At 40.8% G+C, this 12,735-nt stretch overlaps 1 non-coding gene across 1 annotated transcript; it reads right to left on the bottom strand.

Moving 5' to 3' along the window:
* Positions 1-1,439: 1,439 nt before the first annotated feature.
* LOC112753729 (small nucleolar RNA R71) lies at positions 1,440-1,543 on the bottom strand. Its single transcript, XR_003178100.1, has one exon. It is a non-coding gene; the product is annotated as a small nucleolar RNA R71 (small nucleolar RNA).
* Between the last annotated feature and the right edge of the window lie 11,192 nt (positions 1,544-12,735).

Raw genomic sequence — 12,735 nt, 5'->3', positions numbered from 1 at the left:
TTGGGAAATGCATGTGGTATAATCAGTGACCATACTTCATCTCTTCTCATGAGCAATTGACCAAGGAATTGGCTATTGATCAAGATTTGAGAGATTGAATTTGTAATTCAATCAATTAAGATTGCCAAGGAGATCAATGAGTGCATTGATTGAGGAAGAGATGAAAATGAACTTGATCTGGAGGATTGTAATATCTCCTAATCCCAATGAACTCCCCATCTCTGATCTTACCCATTCTCTTTAATTTCTGCCATTTACTTTTATGAGCAAATCCCCCATTCCCATTTACAATTCTGCAATTTACTTTCAGTCATTTACTTCCAGTCCTTTAATTTTAGCATTTACTTTTCTGTTATTTACATTCCCGCCATTTTATTTTCTGCAACTCTCAACCCAAATTCTGGATTCGCTCAACTAGAACATTCTTCTAATTAAAGTTGCTTGATCAATCAATCCCTGTGGGATTCGACCTCACTCTATTGTGAGTTTTTACTTGACGACAAATTTGGTACACTTGCCAAAGGAAATTTGTTGAGAGACAGTTTCCACCCGCATCAAGTTTATGGCGCCGTTGCCGGGGATTGATTGTGCATCAACAATGATTAAATTGGAAGATCACTAGATTGAGCATTTTTATTTTGTGAATTTCATTTTCTGTTTGAGTGATTTACTTTCTGTTTTAGTTAAACTTCTTCCCTTCCCCCTCTACTCTTTTGTTTTTCTTTGTTATTTTCAGTTCTGTTTGCTAACCTACTAACTATTTGATATATTGCATCACCCACAACTAACAGTAATTCTGACAAAAAAATACTTTCTGCACCTATCTTTTCTTGCTTGCACTTGATGGTTGTATGACAGGGAGAAGAAGCGGGGCTTCAACTTCCTTCGATTCTGAACCTGAGAGGACCTTCCTTAGATTAAGGAGGGAGGCAAGAGGAAAGAAAGTGGTTGGTGCTGAGGAAGAGGAGGAATTCTTTGAACCAAACATGGAAAACAACATGGAAAACCATCATGAAGAAGAGGATCACAACCATGGGGGAGGTGGTAGAGCAAATCATGCTGGTGAGGATAGAAGAGTTTTGGGCTCTTACATCAATCCAAACCCAGGCAATTGTGGAAGTAGCATCCAAAAGCCAACAATCCATGCCAACAACTTTGAACATAAACCACAGCTCATCACCCTTGTTCAGAACAACTGTTCATTTGGAGGAGGTGTTCAAGAAGACCCCAATCAACATCTAACCACCTTCCTGAGGATATGTGACACAGTGAAGTCTAATGGTGTTCATCCTGACGCCTATAGACTGCTCTTATTTCCATTCTCACTTAAGGATAAAGCAGCCAAATGGCTGAAGTCTTTCCCAAAGGAGAGCTTGACAACTTGGGAGGATGTGGTGAACAAATTCTTAGCAAGATTTTACCCCCCTCAACAAATCAATAGGCTAAGAACTGAGGTTCAAACTTTCAGGCAACAAAATGGTGAAACTCTATATGAAGCATGGGAGAGGTTCAAGGACTTAACAAGGAGGTGTCCACCTGACATGTTCAACGAATGGGTGCAGCTGCACATTTTCTATGAAGGGCTCTCTTATGAGTCAAAGAAGGCCGTAGACCATTCATCCGGAGGATCTTTGAACAAGAAGAAGACTATTGAGGAAGCCATAGATGTTATTGAAACAGTAACAGAGAACGACTACTTCTATGCTTCCGAAAGAGGGAACACAAGAGGAGTAATGGAGCTAAACAATGTAGATGCTCTGTTGGCCCAAAATAAGCTCATTACCCAGCAACTGGCTGACCTCACCAAGAAGATGGAGAGGAACCAAGTAGCAGCAATCTCCACTTCATCAACAACCCAAGAAGGAGTGAATGAAGAAGCAGAGGGTAGTCAGGAGCAAGCCAACTACATTGGGAATTCACCAAGGCAAAACTATGATCCATACTCAAAGACCTACAACCCTGGATGGAGAAACCACCCAAACTTTGGGTGGGGAAGTCAGCAAGATCAAAACCAAGACCAGAGATGTTACAACTCCAACAACAATGCAGCTCACCAACAATTCACACAGAGGACATCTCAACACCCCCACAACAACACTTCTCCACACACCTATCAAAACCAAAATAGCACATCTGCTCCGAATCACCCATCAATTGATGACAAGCTCTCTAAGATTGAAACCTTACTTGAAGGAATATGCCAAGAGATTCAAGAAAATAAGGTGTTCAAAGAGGAGGTGCGAGCCAATATTAAGAACCAGGGAGAGACCATTAGGAAGCTGGAATTCCAAGTGGGATGTTTAGCTGAGAAGATTCCCAAACCTACTGATAGCTTCCCAAGTGACACGGATAAAAACCCTAAAGGAGAAGCAAAGAAAGTAAGATGGGAAGATTGCAAAATGGTCACTACAAGTGATCAAGAGATTGAAGACAAGCAAGGGAAACTTTTCGAACAACCTGAAGACAACTCAACAAAGGAGGAGGATAGAGATCACCAAGAACCAGAAATCTCACAACAAGAGCTGCTGAAGCTCTATGCACCCTTCCCTCAACTGCTCAATGGTGCTGTGGGAAAGAGAATATACTCAAGGTTCCTAGACTTGTTTGCATCTCTGCATGTAAACATACCATTCATCAAGGCAATTCAACAAATGCCAGTATTCATCAAGTATATGAAGGAACTTCTTCCCAGGAAAAGCTCACTCAAAGGAGGCCAGACTATAGTGATGAAAAAGGAATGTAGTGCCCTTATTCAACCTGAGTTGCCTACAAAAAGAAGAGACCCAGGGAGTTTTCACATCCCTTGTGCCATAGGTGAAACTATGTTCGATAGAGCACTATGTGATTTGGGGGCCAGCATCAACTTACTGCCCTTATCCCTGGTGAAGAAGCTGCAGATCAATGAGATAATGTCCACAGATGTAATCATCAGATTGGCTGACAAAACTCAAAAGCAAGCAATAGGAGTGGTGGAAAATGTGTTGCTAAAGGTTGGGAAATACTTTCTCCCAACAGACTTTGTCATCCTGGACATGGAAGAGAGTCACACTCACCCAATCATATTGGGAAGACCATTCCTAGCTACGGCCAGAGCACTTATCGATGTAGAGAAAGGGGAGCTAATATTCAGAATCCATGATAAACGACTCAGCTTCAATGTTTTCAAACTCTCACAAGAAACAGATCAAGAGGACAAGGAACTAAGCACAGATGATAATGAAACACTGAAAGAGGAAACAAGCACTGAAGCACAGCCAGTTCATTCTGAGATCCCCTTAATTGACAAACAAGGAAAACAGTAATTACCACAGCTCAAAGAAAAGTTGGAGGAACCTAAACCTCTAGAGGCAGGTAAAGACAGCAACACAACTCCTTTAGAAAAAGAGGTCACCGAGGGCAAGGCAACCTCAAAAGAAACAAAGAAGAAGGTACCAAGGAGGTGGAGGAACAAGAAGATCCCTACGGAAGACTTCTCTCCAGGGGATAGAGTTGTCTCAGCTTACTTCCCAGATATTCCCCCTAATCTCCCAACTGTACCATCTCAGTTACCTAAGGTCTTCACTATCAACAGAGTTATTTCCCTGGAACATGTAGAAATCATTGATCCAACCAATGGATATAAGTCCACAGCAAGAGGGGAGGACTTTAAGCACTACCAACCACCGTGATGAGGGAAAACGTCAAGCTAATGATGCTAAAGAAGCGCTTCATGGGAGGCAACCCATGTTTTATATGTTTTTAGAAAATAGTGAAAAAAAAGCAATGTTTATGAATTTCAACCCAAACTTGACAAACACTTGGTAAAATCTTTATCATGGAGTATATAGTGAAGAACAAGTTTGGTGTTCAAAGTAGAACTCTTGGAGTTTTGAACAAAACTTTTCATCACAGTGCTCCAAACTAAGTTTGGTGTCACCCCAAGGTGCCATCAATCTGCCTATAAGGATACACAAGTAGTTGGCTAGTTGAAATTCATAAGTATACAAACTATTTTTTTTCTCTTTATTATTCTAGCCGTAGAGTTTGATTTTTTTCCTTATTTTAATTCTTATAGGAAAACGGAAAGGGACGTTAAAGGAGAGTGATTGGACAGTTAAACAAAGAAGGTTCGGACACCACAAAAGGAGGGACTACACACTTGTTCCGAAAAGGGAATGCATTGGAAAATGTTGCCATGCAACATTGGAAAAATGGGATCCCTAAAAGACCGAGCAATCTCATTCATAAAGTGATGATCCTTGTCTTTTATCCATGCATCACCCCAACTGTCCATCAAGTAACCACCCCATCAATCCACACCCTCCATTCTCTCACAACTTCTCTATATAAATGACCCTTGTTCCGTACCTACCTTCATTGTCATTACCCACTCTTCACCACTCTCCATTTCGGTACAAGACACTCCCTACCCCATTAAAAACCTTTTTCCCACCTCACTCTCTTCATTGCAATAAAACCCTAAACAACCATAAATCTCCACAACTCTGCCACCTTCACATATTAACTATCATTCATGGCGTCTTCGGGTTCTAAAAGAAGGAAAGGAAAGGAACCCATGGAAGAACACCCATATGATGAAAAGAGATTTAGAAGCTTGCATCATGCATTGCAATACGGGTGGATGGTTGATAAGGAAATCATTTATGAGCTGGGATTTTAAGTTAAAAAGACTGAGTGCCCCGAAATCACAGAGAAGATAGAAAGGAGAAGATGGGAGCTCCTAACTGACCCGGTCATTAAGGTGAATGCAAACCTCATAAGAGAATTTTATGCAAATGCGGTTCGATATGATAAGAAGGATAAGTCCTATACAAGCTTTGTGAGAGGAAAGATGGTGGACTTTGGTCCCATGAGTGTCATGAGGGCATTGAAGCTACGGCCTATACAGTTTGAAGAAGAAAGCTATCACTCAAGATTGGACAACCCCAATTATGACCAAATTCTGCAAGATATTTATGTACCAGGAGCTGACTGGGAAAGGGGTGCGGGAAATAAACCAAAGTTCATCAAGAGAACAGATCTCACTCCTGAAGCCAAGGGGTGGTTTGAGCTAGTGAGAAGGTCTATTCTCCCAGCTGCAAACAACTCGGAGGTGAATGTCAAGAGAGCCACAATGGTGCACTGTATACTGAAGGGAGGAGAAATCAAGGTCCATGAACTCATAGCTGAAGGCATTAGAAAGATGGCAGAGAAAAGTGACTCAAGAGGAACGATAGGTTACCCCAGCACTATTTACCGAATATGCAAGAAAGCTGGGGTGGTTTTTGAAGATGAGGACCCCGTATGGATAAAGGAAGGCATCCCAATAACTGTACGAAGGATGAATGATGCAGCATCCCCCCTACCTCAACGGAAGCAAAGGAAGAGAACAGCCCCTCAAGTAGTGGAAGGACAAGTCTTAGAGGGGCAAGCACCACAGACCTTGGACATGCACCAATTGCTGGAAGCCATTGATGGCTTGTCCAGACAATATTTGGAAAGCCAAGGAGCATAGAAAGAGCTTCAATTACAGATGATGGGGCAGCAAGAGGAAGCACTCTCAAGATGGATGACTCAGTAAGGTGAGTGGCAGAGGCAAATAATGGAACAGCAACTAAGTCAAGGACAACAATGGGGAGAAACATTCAACAGGATGGAACAAAGCAAAATGAGCAACCAGAATCCATCCAGAGGCTAATCAACATCCAAGCACATCAAAGGGCACACATACATGAGATGCATCGAAGACAAATAGAACAGGCAGAACTATTGGACGAGCAAAGGGCATTCACAGAAGGAGTTTACATGAGCGAGACAGGACATCACATAAACACTCAAGCCAGCCTCGGCTACTTAGTGGGACAGCTGCCAGTATTGCATCCAGGAATAGCCAGGTATGAAAAAATGAAGGATGAATTAGCATGAGAGGAAAGACAAAGGGTGGAAGAGAGTCATGAGTCAGTGAGGAAGGCACTTGAGGATTGGAAGCAAGCAAGATTGGCACGGATGCGAGGAAATGCAAGAGGAAACAAGGAAGACAAGAAAGGAAAAGAGCATGGACATCCACAACAGTAAAAGGTGGTGGAGTTCCTTCTTTATTCCACCTTTCTCTATGTTTTAAATAAGGAAGATCTTGTATGAAATAGAACTTGCTTCCATGTTATGTTTAAACCTTTTTCAATTCTGTCTTTTAAGTCTTTGGTATTGAAGAAGGTCTTTGTGTGCTAGTCTTTATGTCACTGCATCCTTACTTTACTTACTTGTATGCTTGTTCCTTTTGAATTAAATGAAGAGAGAATGTTTATGTTTCAAAAGACCAGAGTGGAGTTCATACTATGGAGTACATTCATGAGTTTGTGGTATGATCATAAGTTAGCTAAGTTGGTTCAACCATAAGGTGGGATGACAACTATCTGGCCTGAATACTTAGCTTTGAATATACTCATGAGACTAAGTATATGACAAGATCCTAATAAGAGAAAGAGAAAAGAATAATGAAAGTGGAAAAACAAAAGAAAAAGAGTAAGCAATAAGGCTAGGCACCAATAGTTTTGATCTTAAGATATGTGTCTGTGGTGTTCCTGTGTGAGGGATCTACTTGGATGAATAAGCTCTTAGGGGTGCTTTATCAATTGGTAACTTGGGATAACTAACCCGGGATTATCAGCTGAAAGTCCATTATCAAGAGTAACCCTCACTACAGAGCACTTAGTAACCCAAAGAGGTGCTGGACACCAAGGTCTCAAGAAGGAAAATAAATGAACTATATGCCTGTGGTGTGTATGTATGGGGGAGAGACTTGAGAGAGTAAGTCCTTAGGGGTGCTTCAACACCTAGCACCTTGAACCAACTGGTTCGGGAGTGTTGGCTGAAAGCTTATCTTAAAAAGTTGCCCCCTTACAGAGCACTTAGCCTAAGAACACCAATAAGCTCTGAAATGACAATAAAGGGATCAATGAATAAAAGTCTCATGGGATGTAAGCAAAGTGAGTGTTTTAGGACATGATAAAGGTCTGAAAGCCATAAAAGGAATAAACCTAAGTTGCTATGCATGAAACCACCATAAAATCAGTGATATGACTTCCACAAGAATGACTCATTGCGCATGGCATTCCATTCATCATTCGCTTCTTCCAGTACTTGCTTAGGGACAAGCAAGCTTTAAGTTTGGTGTTGTGATGCCAGGGCATCTTGGCCAGTTTCACTGACCTTTTCTTTACTGTTTTTAGGTTAGTTTCATGCATTCTCTTAGGAAATAAGCTAGTTTTGGGTAGATATTCACTTACACCTTGATTCAAGCATACATTGTGCATTTTACATTATTTCATGAGGATTTTGCATGAGTTTAGTGACAAATTGTATGCTGCATTACCCATGACTTGTACTAGAACTTTGATGCACTCTATTGCTTGATTTCAGGACCAAAGGAAGCAAGGAATGGGAGGTAACTTGCAAAGTTAATGAGAAAAGTGATTTCCAATAACGCTCTCGAAGCCATCATTGACCACGTTAAGAGTCACGTTAACTAAGTTAACGTGAACTCTAACGTGGAGAGGGGAAGTTGAGCCAACGTTAGTGACACTTAACATTGTCACTAACGTTGGCAAATGCTCACAAGTGGCCATGTTAGAGTCCACGTTAACTTAGTTAACGTGGCCTCTAACGTTAAAAGGGGGAAGAAACGCCAACGTTAGTGACATTCAACATTGTCACTAACGTTGGCCTAAGGAGAAACATACCACGTTAACCCCCACGTTAACTTGGTTAACGTGGGAGCTAACGTAAGAAGCAAGAGTGGTCGACAACGTTAGTGACACCCAACATTGTCACTAACATTGGAAGCAACCACACAACCCCCCAAGGAGCCACGTTAACTTCCATGTTAACTTAGTTAACGTGGAGGCTAACGTGTGAAAAAGAGGAAGATGGTCAACGTTAGTGACACTCAACATTGTCACTAACGTTGGAAGGAGCCACACAAGCCACTAAGAGCCACGTTAGCTCCCACGTTAACTTAGTTAACGTGGAAGCTAACGTTGATGAGTGAATGATGAGCCAACGTTAGTGACACCCAAAATTGTCACTAACGTTGGGGATGGCTAAGCATGGCCACGTTAGAAGCCACGTTAACCTAGTTAATGTGGACTCTAACGTGAGACATAGGGGCACCTTGGAACGTTAGTGACAATGTTGAGTGCCACTAACGTTGAAGTTAACGTGGCTTTTACTTAGGAACGTTAGTGAGAAAGTTGATTGTCACTAACGTTCTCGAACTCATATTTTCACTAAACCTTAACACCCTAACGTCCTGAGCTAAAGTCTCTACCCACTTCACACTTTCTCTCTGCAAATAAAGCCAAGCCCAAATGAAGAAGAGAACTGCTTCAAACTCAAGATCCAAAGGCCCAAGACTTGAAGAGCCAACTAGAAGCTGAGAAAAGTAGTATATATAGGAGTAGCTTTGAATTGTTGAGGGGTTCAAAAAAGTTGAAAAAGAGAACTACTCTCTGTATTTTACCTTCTCTTCATTTTCTAGTTTTATGATGTATTCTCCATCTTTGTTTTCATTTTCTAGAGCTATGAACAACTAAACCCCTTTCATTGGGTTAGGGAGCTCTGTTGTAATTTGATGGATCAATACTAATTTTCATTATTCTTCTTCTATCTTTTTTCTCTATTTTACTTGAAAGCTTTCGATCTTCATCCAATTGGGTAGTTATCTTGGAAAAGAAGCTATTCAAACTTGGATCTCTTTTGAACCTTGAAAGAGGAATGAAGAGATCAAGCTAGAAATGCTTTCTCATGCTGGACCAAATTGGGTTTGGATGGGTATGTGACTATAACCCTCTCAATACTTGATTTGGGAAATGCATGTGGTATAATCAGTGACCATACTTCATCTCTTCTCATGAGCAATTGACCAAGAAATTGGCTATTGATCAAGATTTGAGAGATTGAATTTGTAATTCAATCAATTAAGATTGCCAAGGAGACCAATGAGTGCATTGATTGAGGAAGAGATAAAAATGAACTTGATCCGGAGGATTGCAATATCTCCTAAGCCCAATGAACTCCCCATCTCTGATCTTACCCATTCTCTTTAATTTCTGCCATTTACTTTTATGAGCAAATCCCCCATTCCCATTTACAATTCTGCAATTTACTTTTAGTCATTTACTTCCAGTCCTTTAATTTTAGCATTTACTTTTCTGTTATTTACATTCCCGCCATTTTATTTTTTGCAACTCTCAACCCAAATTCTGGATTCGCTCAACTAGAACATTCTTCTAATTAAAGTTGCTTGAGCAATCAATCCCTGTGGGATTCGACCTCACTCTATTGTGAGTTTTTACTTGACGACAAATTCGGTACACTTGCCAAAGGAAATTTGTTGAGAGACAGTTTCCACCCAGTTGGTTCAGGGTGCTAGGTGTTGAAGCACCCCTAAGGACTTACTCCCTCAAGTCTCTCCCCCATACATACACACCACAGGCATATAGTTCATTTATTTTCCTTCTTGAGACCTTGGTGTCCAGCACCTCTTTGGGTTACTAAATGCTCTGTGGTGAGGGTTACTCTTGATAATGGACTTTCAGCTGATAATCCCGGGTTAGTTAACCCAAGTTACCAAGTGATAAAGCACCCCTAAGAGCTTATTCATCCAAGTAGATCCCTCACACAGGAACACCACAGACACATATCTTAAGATCAAAACTATTGGTGCCTAGCCTTATTGCTTACTCTTTTTCTTTTGTTTTTCCACTTTCATTATTCTTTTCTCTTTCTCTTATTAGGATCTTGTCATATACTTAGTCTCATGAATATATTCAAAGCAAAGTATTCAGGCCAGATAGTTGTCATCCCACCTTATGGTTGAACCAACTTAGCTAACTTATGATCATACCACAAACTCATGAATGTACTCCATAGTATGAACTCTACTCTGGTCTTTTGAAACATAAACATTCTCTCTTCATTTGATTCAAAAGGAACAAGCATACAAGTAAGTAAAGTAAGGATGCAGTGACATAACGACTAGCACACATAGACCTTCTTCAATACCAAAGACTTAAAAGACAGAATTGAAAAAGGTTTCAACTACGCGTAACTACAAATCAAAAGTGCATTCGGACTTCCAACTTTCAACAATTCTGAGTACAATGGAATTAAGTAACAATACAGCCTTCGGGTGATGATTTCTGGTTGCCCTCTCTCTTTGTCATCATCCTAGTTTTTGCTGCCTCGCTTCTTTGGGTGAAGGTGCACCATTTCCTCATAAGATTCCTGCAAGGTTACTGGAAGTTGCTTGTTCCCAAAGCACTTGAGACATAGTTAGCTTGCATGTATGCTTGTGCCTCTTGAACTCAATTTGGTGTGTGAACACCAAACTTAGTTCCTTGCCCAGTACAAAACATTGCATATATGCAGAGAACCTCATATCTTGTTATCAACAAAGCAATGATCACCTATAGTCTAACTACATCTAAGTGGTTTCTCTTGATTGGATGGAGCTAGCAATGTTATTTTGGAGTGGAGTGTAATTCTAACCAATGTCCTTTGGTGGAACACCAAACTTAGAATTACACTATCACTCTTGGATTGTTCTGGTGTGGAACACCAAACTTACAATGCAGGGGAAACAACTTGTGATTTTTATTGAAATAAAGATGAAAGTGAAACTACCTGAGGTTGGATTGCCTCCCAACAGAGCGCTCTTTTATCATCGCTAGCTCGACGAGTCCTTAATTACTTGAGATGGTACTTTACTCTGGGGTTTTCCCCCATGTTGCCCAGATAATGCTTGAGTCTTTGTCCATTCACTGTAAAAGTCCTCTCTGAACCTTCATCCGTGATTTCGATGTGGCCATATGGTGATACTTTTGTAACCATGAAAGGTCCGGACCACCTTGACTTGAGTTTTCCTGGGAACAGCCTTAATTTAGAATTGTAAAGGAGTACTCGCTACCCCTTTTTGAAACTCCTGGGCGCAAGATGCATGTCATGTTTTCTCTTTGCCTTTTCTTTATACATCTTAGTGTTTTCATAGGCTTGTGACCTGAATTCCTCCATCTTTTACAGCTGCAAGATCCTTTTTTCACCAGTAGCAATGCTGTCAAAATTTAGTATCTTGATAGCCCAGAGAGCTTTGTGTTCCAGCTCCAGTGGTAAATGACAAGCCTTCCCATAGACCAGTTGATATGGAGACATTCCAAGTGGAGTTTTGAATGTTGTTCTGTATGCCCAAAGAGCATCATCCAGCTTCTTCGACCAATCCTTTCTAGATGTACCCACAGTCTTTTCCAGGATCTTCTTCAGCTCTCTGTTGGATATCTCAGTTTGCCCACTTGTTTGAGGATGGTAAGGTGTGGCTACTTTGTGTTTTATCTCATATCGTAGGAGGAGAGCTTCTAGTGGTTTGTTACAAAAGTGGCTCCCTCCATCACTGATGAGGGCTCTTGGGACTCCAAACCGGCTAAAGATATTCTTCCTGTGGAAGTTCATGACTACCTTATTATCATTAGTTGGGGTTGCAATAGCCTCTACCCACTTGGAAACATAATCCACTGCTACCAAAATGTACTTGTTTGCATATGAGGTTGGGAATGGTCCCATGAAATCTATTCCCCACACATCAAACAGTTCCAGTTCCAAGATGAAATTTTGTGGCATGGCGTTTCTTTTGGGCAAGTTTCCAGATCTTTGGCATTCATTGCAGCTTTTTACTAGTTCCTTGGCATCCTTGAAAAGGGTGGGCCAAAAGAATTCGCTTTGTAACACCTTTGCTGTAGTTCTGTCCCCTCCAAAGTGGCCTCCATAACATGAACCGTGGCAATTCCACAGGACTTCTCTTCCTTCTTCTTCCGAAACACATCTTCTAAGGATTCCATCTGAACAATTCTTGAAGAGATATGGCTCGTCCCAGACAAAGTATTTTGCATCATTCATGAGCTTCCTTTTTTTATGTTTATTGATCCCTGGGGGTAATGCCCCAATTGCCTTGAAATTTGCAATATCTGCAAACCATGGTGCTTTGTGAACTGTCATCAACTGCTCATCAGGGAAGAGCTCGTTCAAATTTGTATCATTTCCTCCACCTTGATCATGAGGGATTCTGGATAGGTGATCTACCACCTTGTTCTCCACTCCTTTCTTGTCTCTGATTTCAATATTGAATTCCTACAACAGTAAGATCCACCTTATTAGTCTTGGCTTTGATTCTTGCTTGGCAAACAAATATTTAAGTGCTGTGTGATCTGTAAAGACAATCACTTTAGCTCCAATGAGGTATGATCTAAATTTGTCAAATGCAAAAACTATTGCTAGCAACTCCTTTTCAGTAGTGGTATAATTTCTTTAAGTTTCATTAAGGACTTTGCTAGCATAGTATATCACATGAACTAAGTTATCTTTCCTTTGTCCTAACACTGCCCCAACTGCAAAATCAGATGCATCACACATCAATTCAAATGGTAGGTTCCAATCAGGTGGGGAAATGATAGGAGCAGAGGACAACCTCATTTTCAAATGTGCAAATGCTAGCATGCATGTTTCATCAAAGATAAATGGTGTATCAGATACAAGGAGATTGCTTAAGGGCTTGGCTATCTTTGAAATATCTTTAATGAACCTTCTGTAAAAACCAGCATACCCTAAAAAACTCCTAATTGCCTTGACATCACTGGGTGGGGGTAATTTTTCAATAAGTTCTACTTTAGCTCTATCAACCTCAATTCCTTGGTGGGAGACCTTGTGACC

The sequence above is a fragment of the Arachis hypogaea genome, chromosome 15 (assembly GCF_003086295.3).
Source record: "Arachis hypogaea cultivar Tifrunner chromosome 15, arahy.Tifrunner.gnm2.J5K5, whole genome shotgun sequence".
In the NCBI taxonomy this organism is placed as follows: Eukaryota; Viridiplantae; Streptophyta; class Magnoliopsida; order Fabales; family Fabaceae; genus Arachis; species Arachis hypogaea.
The sequence above is the reverse complement of the archived record's forward strand: the minus strand, read 5'-3'. Positions and strand labels throughout refer to the sequence as shown.